This window comes from Nerophis lumbriciformis, linkage group LG01 (assembly GCF_033978685.3).
Source record: "Nerophis lumbriciformis linkage group LG01, RoL_Nlum_v2.1, whole genome shotgun sequence".
Lineage (NCBI taxonomy): Eukaryota > Metazoa > Chordata > Actinopteri > Syngnathiformes > Syngnathidae > Nerophis > Nerophis lumbriciformis.
In genome coordinates this window covers 32029791-32054891 of record NC_084548.2, presented here as the reverse complement: position 1 = coordinate 32054891, position 25101 = coordinate 32029791, and the positions used below count along the sequence as shown (strand labels likewise).

Here is a 25101-nt window from a genome sequence, read left to right as displayed (position 1 = left end):
TCAGAAGGAGCTGCGCATGGACTTCATTTATAAGTAAAGGTAAGACCATAATAACGTTTTTTTTAATTAAATGTGCTTTTCATGATAGTATCCTTACATCACACTCAAAGCGCAGGCCTAAATTTACCGCATGTCTTTGGTAAGCGCCGGAGTGAGAAGAGGTTTTAAAATAATTAGCGCATGCTTGCCTTTACTGCATGCCTTTGGTAAGCGCCGGAGTGAGAAGAGGTTTCAAATTAATTACCACTCCGGCGGCAATTCAAGGAAATACGGTAGTTCAAGACTTACGGACCATGTCTGCGTTACGTTCACGGACCACTTATGTCGTGTAGTTGTATCAACGTCCGCGTGCAATCAAGCCTTAGCTGGTCCTGCACTTTTTTAACCTGGTTTAGGTTTGTTATCAGCAGTCGGACAGTGAATACATGTGTCAGAGTGTACGTGAATTGCTTATATCGGGCTCAGAGAGTGATTTTTTTTTATTTCTGTGACCTGATTTCAAACTTAAGAGGGTATGTTTGTTTAAAAACTTTGTGCTTTGTCTCATGGTGGCGTTTCACATTGTCCCTCTTTATGAGGGCTACGGCCTCTGAGCATATCAGACAGACTGGTTTTGTGCTTACAGAGGGAAGAATGAATATTAAAAGAGTCAGTCCATTCTGGGTTAAAGCTCTATTTTCACTGTCCACTTTCTCGTCATCAAGAGTGCCGTTTATATTTATTTGTCTGTTGTCTGACTCACTCGTCTCTCTGTCGTCTCACTCCATATCTCTCATTTGTTCCTTTCTTTCCCCATGTCTCACTTGTTCTTCCATGTCACTTCTCTACTCTTTCATCTGTTTCTGTATTTCCAGTCGCAATGTAAAGCAAATGGAATGCGCAGTAATATCATAAGTGGGATGGCTTGACTCGTATGCAATTGGTCAAATTATTTCCTGATCTGATACACAAGTACCATAAAGTCTAAAATTGCTGAGCTGGTGAAAATAAAAGCGCTCTGTCTCAGAATACTTGAATACTTTTTGGACAACAGGTCCAGGTCCATGACGTGCTGTGGCACTTCGAAATTTGTATGCAAAGGTAAAGTGTGTTATAAATAAAATGCATAAGTATTATTATCATTATATAGAACAGTCCAGTCCTCGGTCCAACAGTTGGTTTAGCCCTCATTCATTAGCGATGTAAATGTGAGTGTTGGTGTTTTTAGATAGAAAGATGTTTATTGTCATTGCCACATGTGACATGTACAACAAGATTAAAAGTGTCAGGCAGTCAAAGTGCATAAGTGCAGTGCAGTAAAAACATAAATTCAAGAATACAAACGTGTAGATTTTTTTAAATCTCAGCATAAAAATAGCTTGAAATACGTTCAAAACGGCCTAAAAACTCTAATGCGAGAGTGTCTGGGGTGTGTTGTGTCCTTTAGGATGCATTGGGCTATGTGTGTTTCTATTTTAATCACTGGTGACCAGTCAAAGGTGATGTTTGCCATACGTGTCAAATCAGCTGGGATAGGCTCCAGTTCTCTTTGATGCAGAACAGGTTAAGTGGTAGCCAATAGATAGATGAATGAACATAACAAAATAACTTCACAAATATGATCCAGCAATTTGTCTTCACACCCATCTCGTTGACATTGGGCGCCAAAAGTAATGTGTGACGGAAAATGTGTTCCTCTTGGTGAACTTCGACAATGTTGATGTGGTGAAGTAGAAACTAACAGTAGTTTTCCAATGAAAAACACACATTTTTGAGTGGAATGTCAAAACTGTGGAATATTTCATCATATACTGTAAGGCACATTTGTCTGGATACTAAGTATTTACTTTAATGTTTCTTGTTGCTAAAACTATCCAAAGTGGCCTAAAGAACCTTGCGCACATAGGTGTTTGTTAATCTAAAGCATTAACAAATATTAACAAATATTCCTGAGAACCAGCCTCCTCTGTAGTGGACATTTGATTTTTGTGTATTAATTTTGTCAGAGTTACGAAATCCTGGGGAAATAAGCCCTGTCGATACAACAGGGGAATTCGGCTGTTTTAAGGACCTACTGCAAAGAAGCAAGTCAAAGATCATCTATAAGACAGTGCGCTCATGTTTTTAGGAATCTGCTGCAAACATTTTAGCCTCTACAAAGTTTTTTTTTAATTGACCACATGGTGCCATTCCCGGGCCACCAGTTGAATAGCCCTCATCTAAAGCAACAGCACACCTATGTCAAAAATGTCATATTTTCAGAGTGTTTTTGGGGGTCAAACATGCTGCCATACCATCTTCCGACAACAGAGCAAGCAACAAAGCCGAATAGTTCAAGATAAATTGTCTTTCACAGCTCTCCACAGAACACATACGTCTTCTCCTTATAGGTCGATGTGGACTTCAATGTTTACTCCATTGATGCAACATGCTCTCACATCCTACTTTTGCATTACTTAACAGCATTGTTAAATTGATGCTCTTGCCCACAGTGTTTCCCGCCTCTGTCTATTACACTAACTTAGCCTGACAGTAGCTCTCTCCTCTGTCTGTACGCCAGGATGTATTTTGTGACTGAGACAAACGAGAGAGTAGTTCCTTTGATAAACACCCAAAGGGATTAATACCAGTAATCTTGGCTCAAAAAGGTAGAATATAAAGATAGCATAAAAAATCTAAAATTATACTCCACATGAAGGCATGATTTGTTTGTGGCTGTTAAAGAGCAAGGCAAGGAAATACTGCCAATGTTTGACTGAATGAAGTCATGTGTAGATGTTTCTGGGTTTGATGTATCTTTCTTCATAAAATGTCTGTATCACAGACTGAAAAGGTCCATTTGATGATAAAAAAATCAAATTGGCGAATTTTCCAGAACAACTTTATGAAAGTGGAAATAGTTAAGAGTTAATTTTTGTTGACAGTACTTATAGATCTAGTGTATATCATTTTAACCTTAGAATAACTTCAACATCATGCTGCAGTACAATGGAGAACACTGCCACGGCAACCTCAGATTGCAGACTTTAGTGGTCCATAAATTGCTCACCTATGCTCACAGAAAAGTAATGAGCTAAAAAAGGTATATTCTCCCTTAGGAGTAGGGTCTTCAAGCAATGTATGTGCCCTCGCTGTGATTACTGTAAAGTGAAATCTTCTGGATTCCCACCGAGGGCTTGAGGACACTCAATTCAGAATAAAATTGTCACAGACAAACCTGCAGGACGCTGCAGCACACCAGGGATTGACTCAAACCTACCGAAGAGAGGCTGATGAATTAAGAATGAGTCCACAAAAGGGCTCAACAGGTCGCCCCCCTTTATAAGTATAGGCAGCTGGAGGGGAAGAAGGCATTGTAGAATGTGATGGTTGAGAAGTTTAAAACTTCTAAGTCAAAAAGATAGGTCTCTTTAGTCATGTCTGTAAACTCTATGGCACATTGATTTTCTAAAAAAAATAAAAATAAAATCTCCATCTCTTCTCATTGATATGATGATAATCTTTTTATGTTAGGGGCTCATGCTGTAATAGTTAGTTAGAGCAAGATGCAACAGCAGACAGATTGGGGGGGACCAAGAATAAACATAGTGGTGCTGAACAGGAGGAGGAATGTGGTCTGCCAGTGGGTAAGTGTGCATGCAGTGCAACCAGAAGGAGGGTGCATTGCATCATTAATCAGAGTGAAAAGCTGGTGAAGAGATGCTGATCGATGAATGAGATGATGGTGAACCTACAATTCCCTCTAGACCCCCTTGACCACCGCCCCCAAATCAGTGTAACCCTGTTAAAACCTGAATATGGAGCAGAGTGCATCTCACATGTATCGTATTTTTCGGAGTATAAGTCGCACCGGAGTATAAGTCGCACCTGCCGAAAATGCATAATCAAGAAGGAAAAAAACATATATAAGTCGCATTTTTTGGGGAATTTTTTTGGATAAAACCCAAAACCAAGAATAGACATTTGAAAGGCAATTTAAAATAAATAAAGAATAGCGAACAACAGGCTGAATAAGTGTACGTTACATGAGGCATAAATAACCAACTGAGAACGTGCCTGGCATGTTAACGTAACATATTTTGGTAAGAGTCATTCAAATAACTTTAACATATAGAACATGCTATACGTTTACCAAACAATCTGTAACTCCTAATCGCTAAATCCCATGAAATCTTATACGTCTAGTCTCTTACGTGAATGAGCTAAATAATATTATTTGATATTTTACGGTAATGTGTTAATAATTTCACACATAAGTCGCTCCTGAGTATAAGTCGCACCCCCGGCCAAACTATGAAAAAAGCTGCGACTTATAGTCCGAAAACTACGGTATTTATTTCAAATGTTCAAATCTCAATATGACATGAAGTCACTGGGCTCATTGACATCAATATAGAACAGTGGTTCTTAACTTGTTTGAGGTACCGAACCCCACCAGTTTCATATGTGCATTCACCGAACCCTTCTTTAGTGACAAATTAAACGTTTTTTTTTTTTAATGCAAGACAAAGTTATATGTTATTTTACTGGTGCACAAAATGAACCGTTCAAAGAATGGGTTATGGGTTATACTTGTATAGCGCTTTTCTACCTTCAAGGTACTCAAAGCGCTTTGACAAGATTTCCACATTCACCCATTCACACACACATTCACACACTGATGGCGGGAGATGCCATGCAAGGCGCTAACCAGCAGCCATCAGGAGCAAGGGGTGAAGTGTCTTGCCCAAGGACACAACGGACGTGACTAGGATGGTAGAAGGTGGGGATTGAACCCCAGTAACCAGCAACCCTCCGATTGCTGGCACAGCCACTCTACCAACTTCACCACGCCGTCCCCAAAGAACAAAACCAACACAGTGCATAAACTCACAACAAATTACACACCTGCAAATCAGATGGAAAATTAGAGGGAACATTGTTTGGGGGTATCCATAGTACGCCGATTAGGAGACGTTTTTAATTACAAGATGAGTCGGGTGTATCTTGACCTCCGCAGCGGAGGCGCCACCGAACCCCTGAGGCCGACTCACCGAACCCCTAGGGTTCGATCGAACCCAGGTTAAGAACCTCTGATATAGAAGATGCAGCTCTTTCTATTGTTGGGTTAACTGCGCCTATTTTTAAAATGCCATGATTGTAAATAGAACTTTCCTCAACCAAGGGTTTTAATAGTGAAATCTAATTTGTTAGATTAGAGGATAGTCGATGATCAGTCAAAACGTTGGGAAAACGTTTTTGTTGTTTTTAAGAATAGAGCTAATGAGGATTCCCACAAATTAGCAGATGTCATGTTCAACTTTTTCCACCTTAAATTAAGGCTAAAACACTCAGATCAGATGGTTTAGTGAGGTCCTCTGATCGGCTCCAAAGGGATCACCTTTGGCTCTGGCAAACCGAGGAGTAGATAATATAACTTGACTATCTAGAAAAATAAAAGTTGTGACAAGGTTTCCGTATATAAACCTGCAGAAGGATCATTACCTTTGCCAAAGGGGAGCAGTAGGTAGGTCTCTTACCCAAGCAGACTGGTCATAGCTACACATACCTCTCAACACACCTGCTGTACGCAGAGGTCCTTGGGTCCTCAACTCGCCTCCCTCCCATGGCGGGTAAAAGGGTGTTTAATGTCCAACGATTTGAATGTTAAGATTGATAGTCGAATCAGACGCTTCTGAATCGTATCGTCAAATTTAGTGGTGTCCAAACCACGGCTTGCGGGCCAATTACAACTCGCCGGCATCTTAAATGTGGCCCGCGAGACAACGACATGAATTCAATTTCAATAAGCAATCTGGATGTGCGGGGAGTTTTCATATTCAATTTAGATATCAAGCAGTTTAACAAGTCTTCTGGTGGACAATGTTGGAAACTCAGGTCAACAACCTTTCCTAGTCATGGTACAGAAAAAAAAATCAACCAGCAGAAAAAGTCAACACACATGGTCACACATAGCACAAAACTGCTCAATGAAATGTGTGGATATTATAAAAAAACAAAAAACATCATATCATTAAAAATTAAAAATTACACCCATTTAGATCCATTGCAAGGCATGATGGGAATGATGCAAAACACTCTCTGCACACTTATCAATGTTTGACTTTTAGCTGTTTTGATATTTCTGATTGATTACAAAACTTTAAAGAGGTTGTCACGGAAGTAAACAAGGTAGATGTTGAACTTTCACATACTCTTAATATTAGAGATGTCCGATAATATCGGCCTGCCGATAATATCGGCCGATAAATGCTTTAAAATGTAATATCAGAAATTATCGGTATCGGGTTTTTTTTATTATCGGTATCGTTTTTTTTTTTTAAATTTAATTAAGTCAACATAAAAAACACAAGATACACTTACAATTAGTGCACCAACCCAAAAAACCTCCCTCCCCCATTTACACTCATTCACACAAAAGGGTTGTTTATTTCTGTTATTAATATTCTGGTTCCTACATTATATATCAATATATACTAATACAGTCTGCAAGGGATACAGTCCGTAAGCACACATGATTGTGCGTGCTGCTGGTCCACTAATAGTACTAACCTTTAACAGTTACTCATTTTCATTAATTACTAGTTTCTATGTAACTGTTTTTATATTGTTTTACTTTCTTTTTTATTCAAGAACATGTTTGTAATTTATTTATCTTATTTTATTTAATGATTTTTTTAAAAAGGACCTTATCTTCACCATACCTGGTTGTAATAATAATGTGTTAATTCCACGACTGTATATATCGGTATCGGTTGATATCGGTATCGGTAATTAAGAGTTGGATATATATATACAATTATATATATATATATATACATATATATATATATATATATATATATATATATACATATATATATATATATATATATATATATATATATATATATATATATATACATACATACAGTCAAAAAGTTTGGGCACCCCTAGTCTAATTGTTAACTCTTCAAAGACAGCCCTCATGTACATTATCTTACAAAGTAAAGTACACACCTCACATTTTAGCAACAATTTATTCACACTGTATCTTTTCAAAAGACAACGCTAAAGAAATTAAACTTGGATATGGCTTAAGAGTAGTCAGTGTAGAGCTTGTTAGCAGTCTGGATTTAATTTGTATTGTCTAAATAGCTGGTAAGACCTCGCAGCGTGCATGTCCAAAATGTTTCCTACTTGTCAATATGTGATCACTATTGTTATATTAATCTTCTTGGGCATGGAATTCACAAAAACTGGACACATTATTTTTCTGGGATCTCCTTCACTCTTCCATGATGACATCACAGAGCAAGTGGATGCTCGACAACTTCTTCACCTTCCGCTTGAAGATGTCTCACATGTGCTTATTTGGGTTCAGGTTGGGGATAAAAAGATTTGTCGATGTTGTTGACAAAAATCGATAATAAAATATGCCGCAAAAAAAATCTTTCTCCGTTAATACTCAGTGACGCCATCGCCCGTGTTTTTCCGAACGGAAATGAACATGTGGAACCAGCAAAAAAACAGGAAGCGAAAAATGGCCGCAGCCACTGCAACAACACCAAAAGTATAGAAACATTTCACCCTAAACACACTTTGCTTTTTTTGGCAGCATGGGATACGGGAGCATTTAAAGCAAAGACAAACAAAAATAAAAGTATAATAGTTAATTTATTTTTGTAACACCCTAATGAGCATACTAGTAAACATAAATATTTAGGAATGAAGTAGTCTTCTTCACTGTTAGCACATGGCCAAAACTATCTCAAGCTGATGGTTAAATTAGAGCCACTGAATATGTGTACGTTTCATACTTTGATTAGTCCAATTAACCGTTAATATAGTCGATCATTAGTCGACTATCAAAATAGCCGTTAGTTGCAGCCATGTAGTTGAGGTCTGGATAAATACATGTATATGGTCGCTCCTTCACCTTCAGCTTCCTCAGCAAGATACTTGTTACCTTAGAGGTGTGTTTGGGCTCATCGTCATGTTGGAAGACTGCCATGTGGCCCAGATTCCTAGGGGAGGGTATCATGCTGTGTTTAACAATGTCACAGTACGTGTTGGAATTGCCCACTGCCAGCAGCACCCATGCAGCCCCAGAACATTGTCACAAACTCGCATGGCTGCAGTAGTAGCGACCCCAAGATGCAGGAACCAGGAGAGTGAGGAGCCGGTAAGATGCTTTTAATATCATCAACAGAGTAGAATGAAGCAGTCTTGCATGTACAGTTCTAAACAATAGCCAATCTTCGAGCGCGAGACAGGCATAAATAGAAAGATGCTGATTGGCAGCCGGTGTGGACCGGCTGCCAATCAGCCGCAGGTGAGGGAAAAAACACAGCGCTCAGCGGGACAAGCAGGAAGTGGAAACAAAACAAGAGCACTGACAGTAAGTGAATACAAAACAGGGAAACAAACAGAAATGAATTGCATGACAGATCGTCACAAACATGACGTGACCACTATGCCTAACTTGTAGGTGGATGTTGGTGGAGAGCACAAGTAGTGTGACCTCTTGCCACGTTGTGTCACATTGTATTCAATGGTTTTCTGATCCATCTCTTCACAGATACAGTGACCGAAAGATTTACATAGTAATATTACAACACTTACAACACCATTAATTGGGAGTCAATTTATTTAAAGCCATTACCTATTTTGGGCACTCTCTCTATCTTGCTTTTGATGAGCTGGTATATTTAAAGGCCTACTGAAATGCGATTTTCTTATTTAAACGGGGATAGCAGGTCCATTCTATGTGTCATACTTGATCATTTCGCGATATTGCCATATTTAAAGTTCGCAACTTTTGGTCGCTGATAAAAAAGCCTTGCCTGTACCGGAAGTAGCAGACGAGTAGCAAGACGTCACAGGTTGTGGAGCTCCTCACATCTGCACATTGTTTACAATCATGGCCACCAGCAGCGAGAGCGATTCGGACAGACAAAGCGACAATTTCCCCATTAATTTGAGCGAGGATGAAAGATTTGAGGATGAGGAAAGTGAGAGTGAAGGACTAGAGGGCAGTGGGAGCGATTCAGATAGTGAAGATGCTGTGAGAGGCGGGTGGGAACTGATATTCAGCTGGGAATGACTAAAACAGTAAATAAACACAAGACATATATATACTCTATTAGCCACAACACAACCAGGCTTATATTTAATATGCCACAAATGAATTCCGCATAACAAACACCTCCCCCCTCCCGTCCATATAACCCGCCAATACAACTCAAACACCTGCACAACATACTCAATCCCACAGCTCAAAGTACCGCTCACCTCCCCAAAGTTCATACAGCACATATATTTCCCCAAAGTTACGTATGTGACATGCACATAGCGGCACGCACGTACGGGCAAGCGATCAAATGTTTGGAAGCGTACTCACGGTACCGCGTCTGCGTATCCAACTCAAAGTCCTCCTGGTAAGAGTCTCTGTTGTCTCCACAGGCCAATGGTAAAGCTTGACTGTCATCTTTCGGGAATGTAAACAATGAAACACCAGCTGTGTTTGTGTTGCCGCATGCCGGCCGCAATACACCGCTTCCCACCTACAGCTTTCTTTTTTGCTGTCTCCATTGTTCATTGAACAAATTGCAAAAGATTCACCAACACAGATGTCCAGAATACTGTGGAATTTTGCGATGAAAACAGACGACTTAATAGCTGGCCACAATGCTGTCCCAAATTGTCCTCTACAATCCGTGACGTCATGTGCAGGCGTCATCATACCGAGACGTTTTCAGCAGGATATTTCGCGTGAAATTTAAACTTGCACTTTAGTAAGCTAACCCGGCCGTATTGGCATGTGTTGCAATGTTAAGATTTCATCATTGATATATAAACTATCAGACTGCGTGGTCGGTAGTAGTGGGTTTCAGTAGGCCTTTAAGCATATGTCGTACATCTTATATTGTACTATTACCAGAGTAGACAGATATTTGCATCTTACTTAGTTTAAAGGGAGATAATATAGCCATCTGCTGCTTATTTTCAAAGATAGGTAAGCAGATGGACGTTAAATGACGTTTAATGGTATAACAAGAGATTGAATGAGGACATGTAATCTCATTCATCCCTGAATTGTCCTTGCACTGCATCTTGGGGGCCAAAAGAATCATGGGCAACACTGGAACAATTAAGCTGGCTTCCAGATGCTATCAGAGGTGCACAGTAAACAATGGTAGATTAGAAACAGGCCCCGGGAAGTGAAATGAATCACAGCCCAGGTACGATAAAGACACTGCTGTGTCATTATCCTTAACAGATTAAAGCTGCACAGCTCATGCATGCTCATTCTTTGTTTTTTAGCTGTTTCCTTGAGTTGATGTAAGCCAGGATGTTTACTTTAGGTCTGCTTCGGTGTTCACCTATCAGTCGGTACCTGTATATGGCACCTCTACCAAACAATATCTTTACAAAGTGTTATTACAGATATACAAAAAAAAAATGACAGACAGCTGAGTTTGACTCATGTCAGTCAAGAGGTGACCATCAAGTGCTTGACAACCTTCAAAGCTCATCCCATCAGATTAAAGATCTGACATGCTTAACTCAGCTTAGAAATGACAAATGTCCCTTTTAATTTGCATTCATGAAGTCCGATGAATCAGTGGAAGATGATCTCGCCTATCAACGTGACACAAAAACAAGATCAAAATCATCATCTGTTAAAAAAACAAAACTGTATGAGCTTTAGTTATACTACTAGTTAACAGAAGACGGACGGAAGTTTTTCTGGATGGAAAATAAAATCGTACCAACAATACCTATAATAGTGAGTGCAAAAAAAGCATACAAACCAATACATCTACAAAAGCCTCACATCATGGCCAATTTTCAATAATCCATTATTACCATTTCTCTCATTGCCTATAAACAATATTTATAGAACTGCAGTGTGGAAAAAGGTGGGGATGGGTTGATAAATGACTTTCAATCAAAAGCTGCAAATCATTTTTCAGGATGAAACATTCAGTGTGTAAAATAAACATTTTGGACGTGATATACATATTCTGTCTACCTTGTTTAATCAAGTCTAAGCATTCAGCTTAGCTCCAAATTGTGCTTAAATAATAAGCATACGGCATGAATTATAGAACAGTACATTTGTACATATAATATTGAATTTTGTTTGGCTTCAAACACAATCAACTCAACTTGTTTTGTTGAAGCATTTTGAGAGCAATAATATTCTAGTGCCACTATGTTGTATTGTGCATAAATTGAAAAGCAACGTTGCTTCTTAAAAACATGACATTACTATTTGAGGTATGATTTTATTGCAAAAAGTAAACAGAATATTTTGTTCGGTACTAAAAAGTGATCCTTTCATTGGAAAATACAAACTATTCCTACAAGCTTTTGTGCCGGAGTGTGACCATTGCATTATTGCATTTTTACAATTAGGTTGTTTTACTCTTTTTTTCTCCCCCAACGGGATGATAAAACATAGCCGTGCTTTAGGATTCCAAACAGTTTACATCAAGACGATCAAATAAATGTGTGAGTTATAAAACATTAATAGCCATCATGAAATATTTGTCACAGGCCATCAAACCGGGGCTGATAATTCCTTTGAAACATTTAGAACTACTTTCACCTGCCTGTAGTTTATCATATGAGATAATACAAAAGAGTGATGCATAAAATCAGTTAAAAAATGGCTGAAAAAAAGACTGATGTTTATGGATGTGGTTTGAGTTATAAATTTGGACCTGCATATTGCCACCAATAAACTCATGTACAAATTCCAATCCGGCTTCAGAACTAACCACTCCACTGACGCATGCCTTCTCTATCTGACTGACCACATCAAACACGAGGTGGATGCGGGCAAATACTGCGGCATGATCATGCTGGATCTTCAGAAGGCCTTTGACACCGTTGACCACGCTATACTGTTTGATAAGCTCAGAGCAATCGGATTTGACAAAACCTCATCGAGCTGGATGCAATCTTACTTGGAGGGGAGGGAACAGGTGGTAGAGGTGAACGGCACCGTGTCCCCACCCCTCTCAGTGAGCTGTGGAGTCCCCCAAGGCAGTGTATTAGGGCCTTTACTGTTCCTAGTATACATAAACGACTTGTCATCAGCATGCGACTGTGAATTGTTCTTGTTTGCGGATGACTCGGCCCTGCTGGTATCAGACAAGGACAAGTCAAAGGTGGAGAAAATCCTCAGTGTTGAAATCTGTAGAACTTGTACCTGGCTCGCTGACAACAAGCTGTCCATACACTTGGGTAAAACAGACTAAAAATGTTCGTCTTAGTTATCGTCAACAATCTATTTTCCCATGACTAAAATAGGACAATACCGAATCACAACAAATTCACGTTTACGAAAACAATGACAACGTTAAATGATTTATTTAATCACAGTTGCATGTGGGAGACAGGCGGGGGATAAGTCACGAGGGAATCCAATCAGAACTACTGTTTTTGTAAGGCAGCGGTTTTTGGACATTTTATTGGGAAAACAAGACCGCATTGTTGGCATGTAACACTAAACGGTATGAATGATGACCGCAGCAAAACTCCCGACGGTTAGTACTCCACTTTTGAGTTAAAATGATCGAAAACCCGAGATTGATAATTGCACTTTGGTAAAGTCACAAACTGTCTGACTGTGCCAGATTACTATCTTTTCATTTAAATTCATCTTAAAGTGCTGCAGTACAAACCAATATTTAAAACAATAAAAGCTTAGCCATTAATACAGATGAAATAGTAAGACTTAAAAAATATCAGCGATACATAAGAAACAAGACATGCAAAGTAGTGGCTTTTATAACAATATGTATATTTATTACAGTTATATAACTTGGTAAAAATATTCACTGTGTGAATGAGTACTTTTTGAGTACATTTAACAATACCACAATAATAATGATAACCGTGATCATTTTGGTCACAATAACCGTGATGTAAAATGATATCATTACATCCCTACTGTATTGTTACACACCTCAATACAATATGTCTTCTACCCCTGGAAGAAAGAGAAGACATATGGACACAGTGTCTGCAGGCTGACTAATATTTCAAAGATACTGTTTCTAAATTACTCATACTGTATTGAATTACTGTTACTGTTAAAGACAACAGAGCAGGACCAACCACTACTTTTGCTGTACACCGTGGGCGAGCTTATCTGCCAATTTAATAAGCCAAAATCCCCGTACAGTGCACTTCAATCGATGTCCTCGGCACACTGTTCAGCTATCAGTTGCACAACTTGACAACCCAAAAGAGCCAAATTGTAATTTTTCAAGCTAACACACAAAGAAAGACAGGTATGTGATATATATATATATATATATATATATATATATATATTTTTTATTTTTTTATTTTTTTTTTTTTAGATTTATAACACTGGTTGCTGTGTTTAAACAGGACAGTGGCCAAGACGCCTATTGTGTACTGCCAGTGAAGTTATACACAATATAAAATAAAACTACTGTAGTTTGTTTCTTCATATGACTATTTTAGTCATATATTATTCAACGTTTGAAAATTCAGCTAAAGTAATAACACACAGTAAGGTTAGTGTGAAATGTACTTATTGATATATACTGTATATATCAATTGAGTGCAGGGTTTGTTCTGAATTTTTTCTTTTAAATGCTTTGCAAAAACCTTAATAAAATCGGTTTCAAGGCGTTTTCAAAGATGTGTTATACTTTATATTTTAGTTGACAAAATGTACTTACATTTCCGTTGACTAAAATGTTAGGAAATGTAGTTGACTAAAACTAAACTAAAACAAAATCAATTTAGATGACTAAAATATGACTAAAACTAAAATACATTTTTGTCAAAAGACAACATTTGTGTGCGAACCATGTCTTGGTGTACGAACATTTCATTCATTCTTTCAATCATTTATTTTTTGTGCCGCTTGAAGCCTTAGGGCGCGACCACATTGGGGATGTCACTTCCTGTGCAGTACAGTACACACGAGGCGCTGTCATTTTAGAGAGGCAGAGCCCCATACGTCACAGTCCTTCAACGTGTTCCTTTTCTCGCCATTTTCAACGTTTTGTGTATTTTGTATACGTAATATCGGTCCAAAAAAGCCAACAAACCAGCCTGGAAAGAAAGAGGAAAACGCTGTGGACTTGGACTTAAAGAGGAAAGGTAACCCACACACACGGCCCCTTCTCCCCACACCCTTCTCTCTCTTCCTCGTGTCTCTGCCGCTGTCGTCAAAGTAAAAAGGATTGCACTTTTTAACTTAATAATAATAATAATAATTGATGTTATTTGTAAAAAGCACTTTACATTGAGCAAACGACCTCAAAGTGCTACAGTGTATTAAAGAAAATAATAAAAAGATAATAAAAAAAAATAAAAATATTATTATTATTGTCGCGACATGTTTGTTAATGTTTTTGAGAGAGCCTATGGGACCCCGAGCATTGAACCCAGGACCTTCGTATTGTGAGATACATGTACTCACCCCTGTGTGTATATATATATATATATATATATATATATATATATATATATAAATATAGTGTTGTCCCGATACCAATATTTTGGTACCGGTACCAAAATTATTTCGATACTTTTCAGTACTTTTCTAAATAAAGGGTACCACAAAAAAATTGCATTATTGGCTTTATTTTAACAAAAAAAAATCTTACGGTACATTAAACATATGTTTATTATTGCAATTTAGTCCTTAAATAAAATAGTGAACATACTAGACAACTTGTCTTTTATTAGTAAGTAAACAAACAAAGGCTCCTCATTTAGCTGCTGACATATGCAGTAACAATATGTGTCATTTTCTACCACAAGGACAAGTGATAGAAAATGAATTATTAATCTACTTGTTCATTTACTGTTAATATCTGCTTACTTTCTCTTTTAACATGTTCTATCTACACTTCTGTTAAAATGTAATAATCACTTATTCTTCTCTTGTTTGGATACTTTACATTAGTTTTGGATGATACCACAAATGTGGGTATCAATCCGATACCAAGTAGTTACAGGATCATACATTGGTCATATTCAAAGTTCTCATGTGTCCAGGGACATATTTTCTGAGTTTATAAACATCATATTCATTTTTTAAAAACGAAAGAAGATTTTGTGATGCCAAACAAATATTGACGTAATCATATCGACGAGATACGCTCCTGTACTTGATATCATCACAGTGGGTTCAGGGTGTCGATCCACCAATGGTGTTCGTTTACATTTTGATGCCGGTGAGCTACGGTGTGTAGTGAACAGAGGTGGGACCAAGTCATTGTTTTGCAAGTCACAAGTAAGTCTCAAGTCTTTGCCCTCAAGTCCGAGTCAAGTCCCGAGTCAAGACAGGCAAGCCCCGAGTCAAGTCCAAAGTCAAGACTGGAAAGTCTCAAGTCAAGTCCTAAGTGCTGCATTTTGAGTTTCGAGTCCTTTCAAGTCCTTTTAACCACAGACTAATATATTAACACAGATTGTGTATGCTTTTCAAACGCTGTATTTATTTATTAAAACAAGTGCATTTTAAATTGCAGGAAAGAAAATTGTGCTGACATTGCACTTTATAATAGCACTATTAACCAGTCATTTTAAACATTAACTCATTCCTTTACAGAACAAACACATTGAAAAATAAAGTGCAAATGTACTTATTTGTACAAAAGTGTTAACATTGAAAAAACATGACATATACGTGAGCATAACAAAAAAGTTGTACTTTTTATATGTCAGGGCCCTATGCTGCATTGCATTTGCAAAAGACCAAATTAGCCAAGAGTCTGTCAGTCATTTGTGCACGATGGGGGCGTAGTATGATGCCACCATGGCTGAAAACTCGCTCCACTGGAGCACTGGAGGCAGGCACTGCCAAGACTCTCAGGGGCGGCATGGCATAGTGGGTAGAGCAACCGTGCCAGAAACCTGAGGGTTGCAGGTTCGCTCCCCGCCTCTTACCATCCAAAAAATCGCTGCCGTTGTGTCCTTGGGCGGGACACTTCACCCTTTGCCCCCGGTGCCACTCACACCGGTGAATTGAATGAAGAATGATAGGTGGTGGTCGGAGGGGCCGTTGGCGCAAATTGCAGCCACGCTTCCGTCAGTCTACCCCAGGGCAGCTGTGGCTATGAAAGTAGCTTACCACCACCAGGTGTGAATGATTGATGGGTTCTACATGTAAAGCGACTTTGGGTACTTAGAAAAGCGCTATATAAATCCCAGTTATTATTATTATTATTATTATGGCCACTCGGAACAGTGAAGGAAGAGTCTTCATGTTCAATGCCCAGAACAAAAGGGGGGAGAGAGTTGTTTTGGGTTGGTGCACTACTTGTAAGTGTATCTTGTGTTTTTTATGTTGATTTAATTAAAAAAAGAAAAAAAAAATATATATATTTCTTGTGCGGCCCGATACCAATCGATCCACAGACCAGTACCGGGCCGCGGCCCGGTGGTTGGGGACCACTGAGGTAAACAACCAACAGTATGTCAGAAAGCTAGCTAAAACGGTACACATATTCATAATATAGTATACATTTTAACTGACCTTTATTTTACTATTTTTGTCTTTTTTTAGGTGGCTAAAATACGCGGTGCTGCTGACCGCCGTCTAACGTTACGTGTGATATGTTGACTAACGTAACCCTGCTTAAAAAAAATCACTGAACAAAAAGTATGAATAAGGTAGTGAACTGCAACAGATTCCCGTGTTTGCAATAACGTTATAACGTTAGCAGTGAGTTTACAGCCTCACTGATTTAACTACACAGCAAATAAAAGTCACGTTACTTAGCCAATAAACGTTATCTTACATTCAAAACTTACCGTTCTTTGTGCAACTTCAAATACCGGACGAAGTTGAAAGTTGTTGCCTCTCCATCAGTAATTTTCGAACCGCATGTGTTGCATACTGCAAACCGTTTTGTGTTGACCACCTTGTAATTTTTATACCCAAACAAAATTATTTTAGGTATCATTTTTTGTTCACTGGCGTGTGGTTTGGACATGTCTTCTTCGTTGGTTGTCCTGCAATTTGATTGGATGAATGCTGTGTGATGAAAACAAAGTAGATCTAATTTGATTGGCTGTTGTACTGACAGCACACCAGCTGACACACGCAACGCTGATAGACAAGTACACAATGAAAAATACGGAGCGCTCCCGAATAACTTTTTCATCTTTGGGTTTTGGGGAAAGTAGCAAGTCATGTCAAGTCATGTCAATTCAAAAGGCTCAAGTCCAAGTGAAGTCACAAGTCATTGATGTTAAAGTCTAAGTCGAGTTGCAAATCTTTTTACATTTTGTCAAGTCGAGTCTAAAGTCATCAAATTCATGACTCGAGTCTGACTCGAGTCCAAGTCATGTGACTCGAGTCCACACCTCTGGTAGTGAAGCATGTTTAGCTATGCGTCGTCCTGCAGGGATGATACTTGTAAGAAAAGTACTTTATTTGTCGCCATGGAGGCCAGGATAAGTGATTTAGAAGTAGCTAAAACACTGCCGACGGCGGATGGACGTTAGCCGCTAGCTAGCTAGCCATGTCTTAAAGCACCTCTTCCTCAGGGCGTTTCAGTGTTATAGCTTCACCTTTATCTTTAGTTTTTAAGCCAAAATGAGTCTGTTCTCCCTTTTCTGTCTATACACTGTGTCTGCTTGTAAGTACTCTGTCATTGTGCGCTGCGAAACATGCTCGTCTGCTTGTAAAACCAACAATGACACGACATGACGACGCGGGCACGGTAAGGTGCGGGACACTCATATATATATATATATATATATATATATATATATATATATATATATATATATATATATATATATGTCTTAATAAGATTATCCAAAAAATAGTGCTCGATACCGTGGTAGAGCGCACAATCATCAGGAGATTTCTCCTGATGATTGAGGGAACCCCTCATGAAACAGGCCTGTAGAGATGAAGTAGTCTTGTGATTTTTTCCCACACATACATACTGTATATATATATATATATATATATATATATATATATATATATATATATATATACATATAATCAGTGACGTGCGGTGAGGTTCATGGCTGGTGAGGCACTGACTTCATCACAGTCAGATTTACAAATATGAACCCTAAAGAGTATCTTATTCACCATTTGATTGGCAGCAGTTAACGGGTTATGTTTAAAAGCTCATACCAGCATTCTTCCCTGCTTGGCACTCAGCATCAAGGGTTGGAATTGGGGGTAAAATCACCAAAAATGATTCCCAGGCGCGGCGCCGCTGCTGCCCACTGCTCCCCTCACCTCCCAGGGGGTGAGAAATGGGATGGGTCAAATGCAGAGGACAAATTTCACCACACCTAGTGTGTGTGTGACAATCATTGGTACTTTAACTTAACTTTAACTTTACACATACAAACTGTAGTACACAAAAAAGCACATTTAATAAAAAAAAAACGTTATTATGGTCTTACCTTTACTTATAAATGAAGTCCATGCACAGCTCCTTTTGAACAAAAGCATCGATAACATGTTTATAGAAGTCTTCCTTATCTTTCTTCAGTTTTAAAAGTCTCTCTGTCTCGATGGAGATCTTCCTTTAATTATTACCTCCTGCTTCGATTGAAAGTCCAGTTTAGAAAACTGTTTTATTTTAGATATGTAATCCTCCATGTTAATAGTCCAGGCGAGAGGAAAAAATAAACGATCGCTGCTTGTTGTCACTTCTTCTGCAGCCGAGTAGTCGCAGAAATGTTCCCTGGGATCACTACCACCCTCTACCACCAGGAGGCGGGATTACTGGAAGCCTCAGCCAGTGCGTGTTCGCAGCCGTTTTATGATTGCTCAGCACAAGAAATACGTTACACACATACAGTTGTTGACAAAATACACTGTACATTATATACCTCAGCTAACTAAACTATGGAAATGTGAAATATATATTCATATAGCTATACGATCTCACTGCACAGCAGGCCAGCAGTTAGCCGAGTCATTGTGCAATCCATGGTGAGGCTCAACTGAGTGACGTGCCTCAACTGGCTGGTGACTCACCGCAAGTCTCTTCTCAGTATTTGAACGGCAAATGTGAAAATTCAGCGATTTTGAATAAAAATCATCTAAAACTGGTGAAGTTAAATGGAAAATAACTTTATAGTATAATCACTGGATACATATAATAATTCAATTTTTTTTTTTCTTTTTACATTTTTTTTCTTTCCATGATGGTACGTGAGCCCCCGCCTCACCTGCCTTCCCTGACTGCACATCACTGATATATATATATATATATTTATATACACACACACACACACACACACATTATAGTTTCTTCAAAGTGTGCATTCTTTGACTAAAATACTTTTGCACTTGAGAGACATTATGAATGGCGGGAGGTTGGTGAATGTACGGTATCTATGCGCGACTATGCATTATTTCACCATGACACCATGACTAGTTTATCATTTTTATTATCATTATTTCATTTTTTTTTTTTTTTTCACACAAACTAAAGCTAACAAACAAAAACCTCTGGTTTGGTGTAATATGTGACAAAAACATTGTATACTTATTTAAAATGAAATAAATATTGCAATGATTTTATCCGTATAGGGATCCTTCTCAAAATCGTTTTCAACATTCAATACTTCACGGACCTGCCTTGCTCACGATTCTGCAGTAATCTGCTGTCTTTGAGAGGTCTCGTTCACAGACTAATAATAGTGAGCAAACAAGCTCTATGGTAGAGGTAAGCATTAGGTGAACCATGACACCTTCAATGGGCACATTTTGCTTTCCTCTCTGATATCAACATCTTGAAAAGACTAATGTTTCAGTGCTGTTGTGAAGAGGTGTTCGCTGTGCCGTGTATGTCTGCACAGGGAGCTCGATGCACTTGTAGACCCGTGAACTCTGTCATCCTTAATTGAAGACGACATGTACTTTTAGCACACGGCGCTCGCAGGCTTTCTCCTCTGCGCTGTCGCTTTTAAACGCACCACTGGGAGCGCTCGCTGAAAAACAGAGCACTTCTGTAACACATTAAAACACATAGCCGCTCATACGCTTTGATTCTGCTACATAAAACACTCTTGGATGGAGATACTTAATGTGCACACACACGCGCACAAAGCAGCTGATTGAAGTGTCTCCTGGGTCATCTTTTTGTGCATAATAATCCTTGTTGGAGATGCAGAGTCGTTGTAATGACAGCCATAACCATTCACTAGCAGTTAGTCTTACTGTCATCCCTAACTCCCCCAAGTCTGCTGGGAAGGCTTCTCCACACACGTTTATTGCCTTCATGACCATTTGTATCACCGTTTTATTGCTGTCACTATTACCTATGCCTGACAAAAGCAACCTCAGCAGGATCCCTCTTCAAATCCTACCCCCACATACAGATTAGATCTGTCTGACTGCGATATATGAAGAAGAATTAATGAAGTTGAGCGGATGAGCATTTTTCACAGTCACCATGAATATCTCTATGATATGGTCTGGGTTGTTTTGTTCGGCGTTCATTTTAAGAGAATCAATCAATTCTTGAAGTCATGTATCAAGATAACACTTGCTTTATTAAAATAATATCTGTGCACTTCCCATCGTTTCATAGCAGTATGAATGAATATACGGAGTGGATGTGATTATTAAAAGAAGATGAATAATGATTGAAAGCCTTGTCATTTTGACTACAGCACACACACAGCAAGCATGAGAGACCATTTGAAATATTTAATCTAAACTGGGTCATTTCGGTGTTGCGGCGCAGAGAATATGGCCAGCTAGGGAGGTCAAATGCAGTTTACATTGGTCCAATGTGAACAATCAAAACTCATTTGGGCACTAAATGAGGCCTCACATCCATAAACGTGATTCAAATGGGCTGTTTTATGATCAGACACATCTGGAATTCCATGCAGACCACTCTGGAATTAAATTCATCCAAATGGAAGCAGGTGAATGTAGTTGTAAATGTTTCAACTGATTTATCAACACCTGTTTGGTTTCTGAGGCTGATGGCCTGTGACAGATATTTAATAATGAATGTTGTTTTACGACAAACTAATTTAATTTGATTGTCTCGACATTATGTATACAGTAGGATTAGAGATGCTGCCAATGTCGTAAAAAGCTACAAAAAGCAAAATACACAAGCATATTTTATTATTTGAGGCTGGCACAAATGAGATCTAGTTAGAATGGAGGTTCTATTGGAGAAAGGGCAGTCAAAAAATGCCATCAGGACCCATCAATTCATATCATTTAAAATGTATAGCACACTTTCTGTGACAAGCAACACTAATTCCTGAAATATGACCTCAAATACCTCAGTCATTCTTGGCCAATAAAATAAATCCAATGTGTGTTTTTCAATCTGACCTACTTTAGTCTTTCCTACAGTAGGTACCACTTACCATGAATTGATTACGTGTACCCCGACTTAAACAAGTTGAAAAACTTATTCGGGTGTTACCATTTAGTGGTCAATTGTACGGAATATGTACTGAACTGTGCAATCTACTAATAAAAGTTTCAATCGATCAAAAAAAAATGTTTTTGCCTCAAACTTCTCTTTAAGCGTGAATAAAGAATGCACTAACAACCTGATACAACCTCATAAGTCCAAAAGAGAAAGCGATAATACAGTATTATCTGCTCACAGATGGTTGTTTGAGCACATTGTAGCTAGGCCTGGTTAGTCCCACTCCTTAATGCTTCCATCTAACACAAGATTCTCACAGGATTGAGGCAAAAATACCATGGTACCTACTGTATCTTATACCAGATGTCATTCCTAATAAATAGGATATTTCCTTCCCTAACCACTGCAGGGTTAAACGTGGAGTACGCAAGCCATAGACAGAGCCCAAAATGATTTAGTCACTTCTTAAGATACACTTTTGTGCATCTCATATTACAAATACATTTAATGGAAACTGTTAAAACAGACACTGACATTACATTTAAGCCACTGCTTAGCTGAACAAAGATGTTTACATAATTAAATTCAGCTCTTGCGGAAAAGCAATTTTATCGATAGAACTGTGCAAATTACACTGACTGCATCTCTTTTAAAATTGCTTCCTAGCTGTCATTTTATTCTCCTCAAGGACAGCTGTAATAGGAGAAGTTGAGGTGGTACTGATGCTGAGGTGTACTCTTCGGTCACGTAGAGCTTAGATCAATAGTGACTGATCCTTGTGTGCTGACAGGCCACGGCATATTCCTCCACGGAGTCTTTGTCTGGCCCCTGGCCCGATGAATGCTGACATCCAGAAACATGACACCGCTTTGATGGACAAGCCTGTGTGTGTGCGTGCGTGTGTTGGGATATGGCTTTGGATCTCAATGGCTGCTCAAACCCCACAGAAATTTCTCTGTTTGGGTGCAGTGTGTGGTGGCTAAGTCCAGTCTGGCTTTTGGGCTCAGATGTTAGGGATAACAATTTCTCTTGTCTGGATTCATCTCTGCATTGCAGCTGGAATTTCTTTTACAGAAAGCACACACAGTATGATTCACAAAACAGCTCTGTTCCTATATCCCTTTTGGCAGAGGGATTTTCCACAGACAGGTGCAACGACTTACGTTGGTGTGTGCGCAGCGTTTTGCGCACGTCTGTGTCCCTCAAAATGTAATTATAGAGGGATTAGAGCAGATGAGGTGTCGTTCAGAAGTGACAAATACACAAAGATGAACACAGGAATTAAAGATAAACAGAGAAAATTGTGTAGATTTTGCTGAAATCTTTTTGCAGCTAAAGTAAAGTTTCAATGTGTTTTGTGTGGGCCATTGTGTCTTCTAAAGTAACTCTCTGACCTTTTGTAAAACAAGATGATTTACAATTTACACACTAATTAGCGCATGGACCATCATGAAACATGTCTTGCAAATCGAAGATGACAAAAGTCTATACCATGCATTTTTAAGGTAAAATATAAACCCTTTTTTTAAATGGGGCTGTTTGTCAAACGACTGTACAGAAAAATGTAGTTGGGTCATTTGAATTAGTGGTTGACAGCTAAAGTTGTTAAAATTGTATTTACTGGCTCACTGAAGCTGTTCCATGATTGGTTGTTTTCAGTTTTTCCTGTACTCTTTTAATCAGGAGCCAATTCTTATGTTAATGATTTCATGTTATTTTAATAAAATTTAATGCAACATTTTCTTAAGGTAGAGCTGGTCTTTTTGTTCTATGTTCCAACATCAATGATAGCGTGATCTTATTTGTCAGGCTTGTTACTGACAATTTGGTTATGTTTGGGTTTTCCTCTGTTTGTGTTTTCTTCCTGTCAGCGCTCTTATTTTGGTTCCATTTCCTGCATGTAGCCCAGAACGCTCGTTTCCCTCACCTGTCCCTGATTGGCAGGGACAGGTGACACCTGGTTGCAATTGCCAATCAGGCTACTATTTATGCCTGCCTCGCCCTCCAGTCAGGGCTCGGTGATTGTATCCTGTATCTTGTTTCCTGTAACCTGTTTCCTGTTGGCTGTTTCCTGGTTTACCTGCATGTGCACTTACCAGTTGCACTATTTGTTTTTTGACATTAAAGTCATGTTTTCCTGCGCTATGCGTGCCATCTCTGCATCTTGGGGTTCAAGACCGACGGCAGTCTCTGACATTATTGGCTCACCAAATCTAGTTTTGTTATTTTTATTTGATCAACTCTGGATTTATTAGAAGTGTACATTTGTGCATCAACAAGACAAGAGAGAGAAAAATCAAACATAATAATTTAGTCAATCCAATGTTTGCTGACATTCCTTTTCTTTAAAAAATAAATAAAAATAATGTGAGGTGAAGGGAAGACATCAGATATTGTTGAACTCTCTTTTACCAAGAATTAGGCTGATAATTCAAAGGTCGGACCTCCTAATCCCAACTTGATGGACTGTGCACAATACAGTCGTCCCTTGCTACATTGCGCTTTCAAATATTGCAGCTTGTAACTATTTTATCAATTATGTATTTTATATTCTACACATTTTTGGCCTGAAGAAAGGTTAATACTGGTGCTACTGTATCTTTGCCGCCAAAGTCACGTTGACCACATTTTGTCAGGAACACTTTTTGATGGACTTACTTTTCGACTCCTGCCTCACCATTAACACATCCACATAGGTGATCCTTTGACGTGACCATTGTCAAAAGGCGAGACGAAACAGTCATGATGTGACTCGGAACACCTTTGTTGCAAACAAGACTGCTATCAGGTCAATGTGAAGTGGAGTTGAACTTATCAATATGTGCTTCATCATTCAATCAATCAATCAATGTTTATTTATATAGCCCTAAATCACAAGAGTCTCAAAGGGCTGCTCATCATTGACATCAATTTCGCAGCTTTGATGTCATCGATGTGGAATGCCAACGCAGATACGCAATGCAAACACGGAATGCTAACAACACAGCTAATGATAGTAGCTGTGACTGCTGCCCAAGTTTGTGCCGAACATCTTATGCCCGTGGTTTCAGCACATGAAAGCCCTGTCCTAACCTACAGGAATTACGAGGACGTGACAAAGTATTTCCACGTAGTGGCCAGGCAACAGCCATAGCGAAGACGGGCTATCGATTAGTATTGTATTCTACAGATAAATACTCAAGGAAACAAGCTTAAATGTGACTATATTTCATGTTTAGAGGGCTCTAATTATGTTCAAAAATGTATTTAGAAGGTTGTGAACAGTTTTTATGCTCTAAATAAGAAAATATAACTGTAGATTGTTTAAATAATAATCCTACTTTGTGGACATTTGTTTACCATGGTCAAGCCTGGAAACAATTGGCTGCGATAAATGGGACAACTGTGTTTGGCTTTGCAATAATTGATCTTTATTTGTCATTTTTATATTCCTGGTGTGAACCTATTTTAAAAATGAAATATATACTTTTCATCAGAAACAAATATAAATATATTGATTTGTATAAAGATAGATATTTATAAATAACTGGAATATCTTGCTGTGATGTGAGTCCAAGTCTATCATTGCCTGGAACACAAATTCCAATTCCCAAGTTAAATTTGCCCAACGATTTATGAAAACGGTCCAGTTATTCCTTTGATGAAAGTGAAAACGAAGAAGTAATGCCAGTTCTGTCAGGCTAAACATTCCCATTAGGCATTTCTGGCTCAAAGTAGAGGTCAAAAGAAACCCATCTTGGTGAACTAGTCT

At 38.6% G+C, this 25101-nt stretch overlaps 1 protein-coding gene across 1 annotated transcript in view; it reads right to left on the bottom strand.

Annotated features, from left to right (window-relative positions):
• LOC133618808 (cadherin-4-like) overlaps nucleotides 1-25101 on the bottom strand; it is a 628483-nt gene that overhangs the window by 257998 nt on the left and 345384 nt on the right. The gene's annotated exons all lie outside the window — the stretch shown is intronic.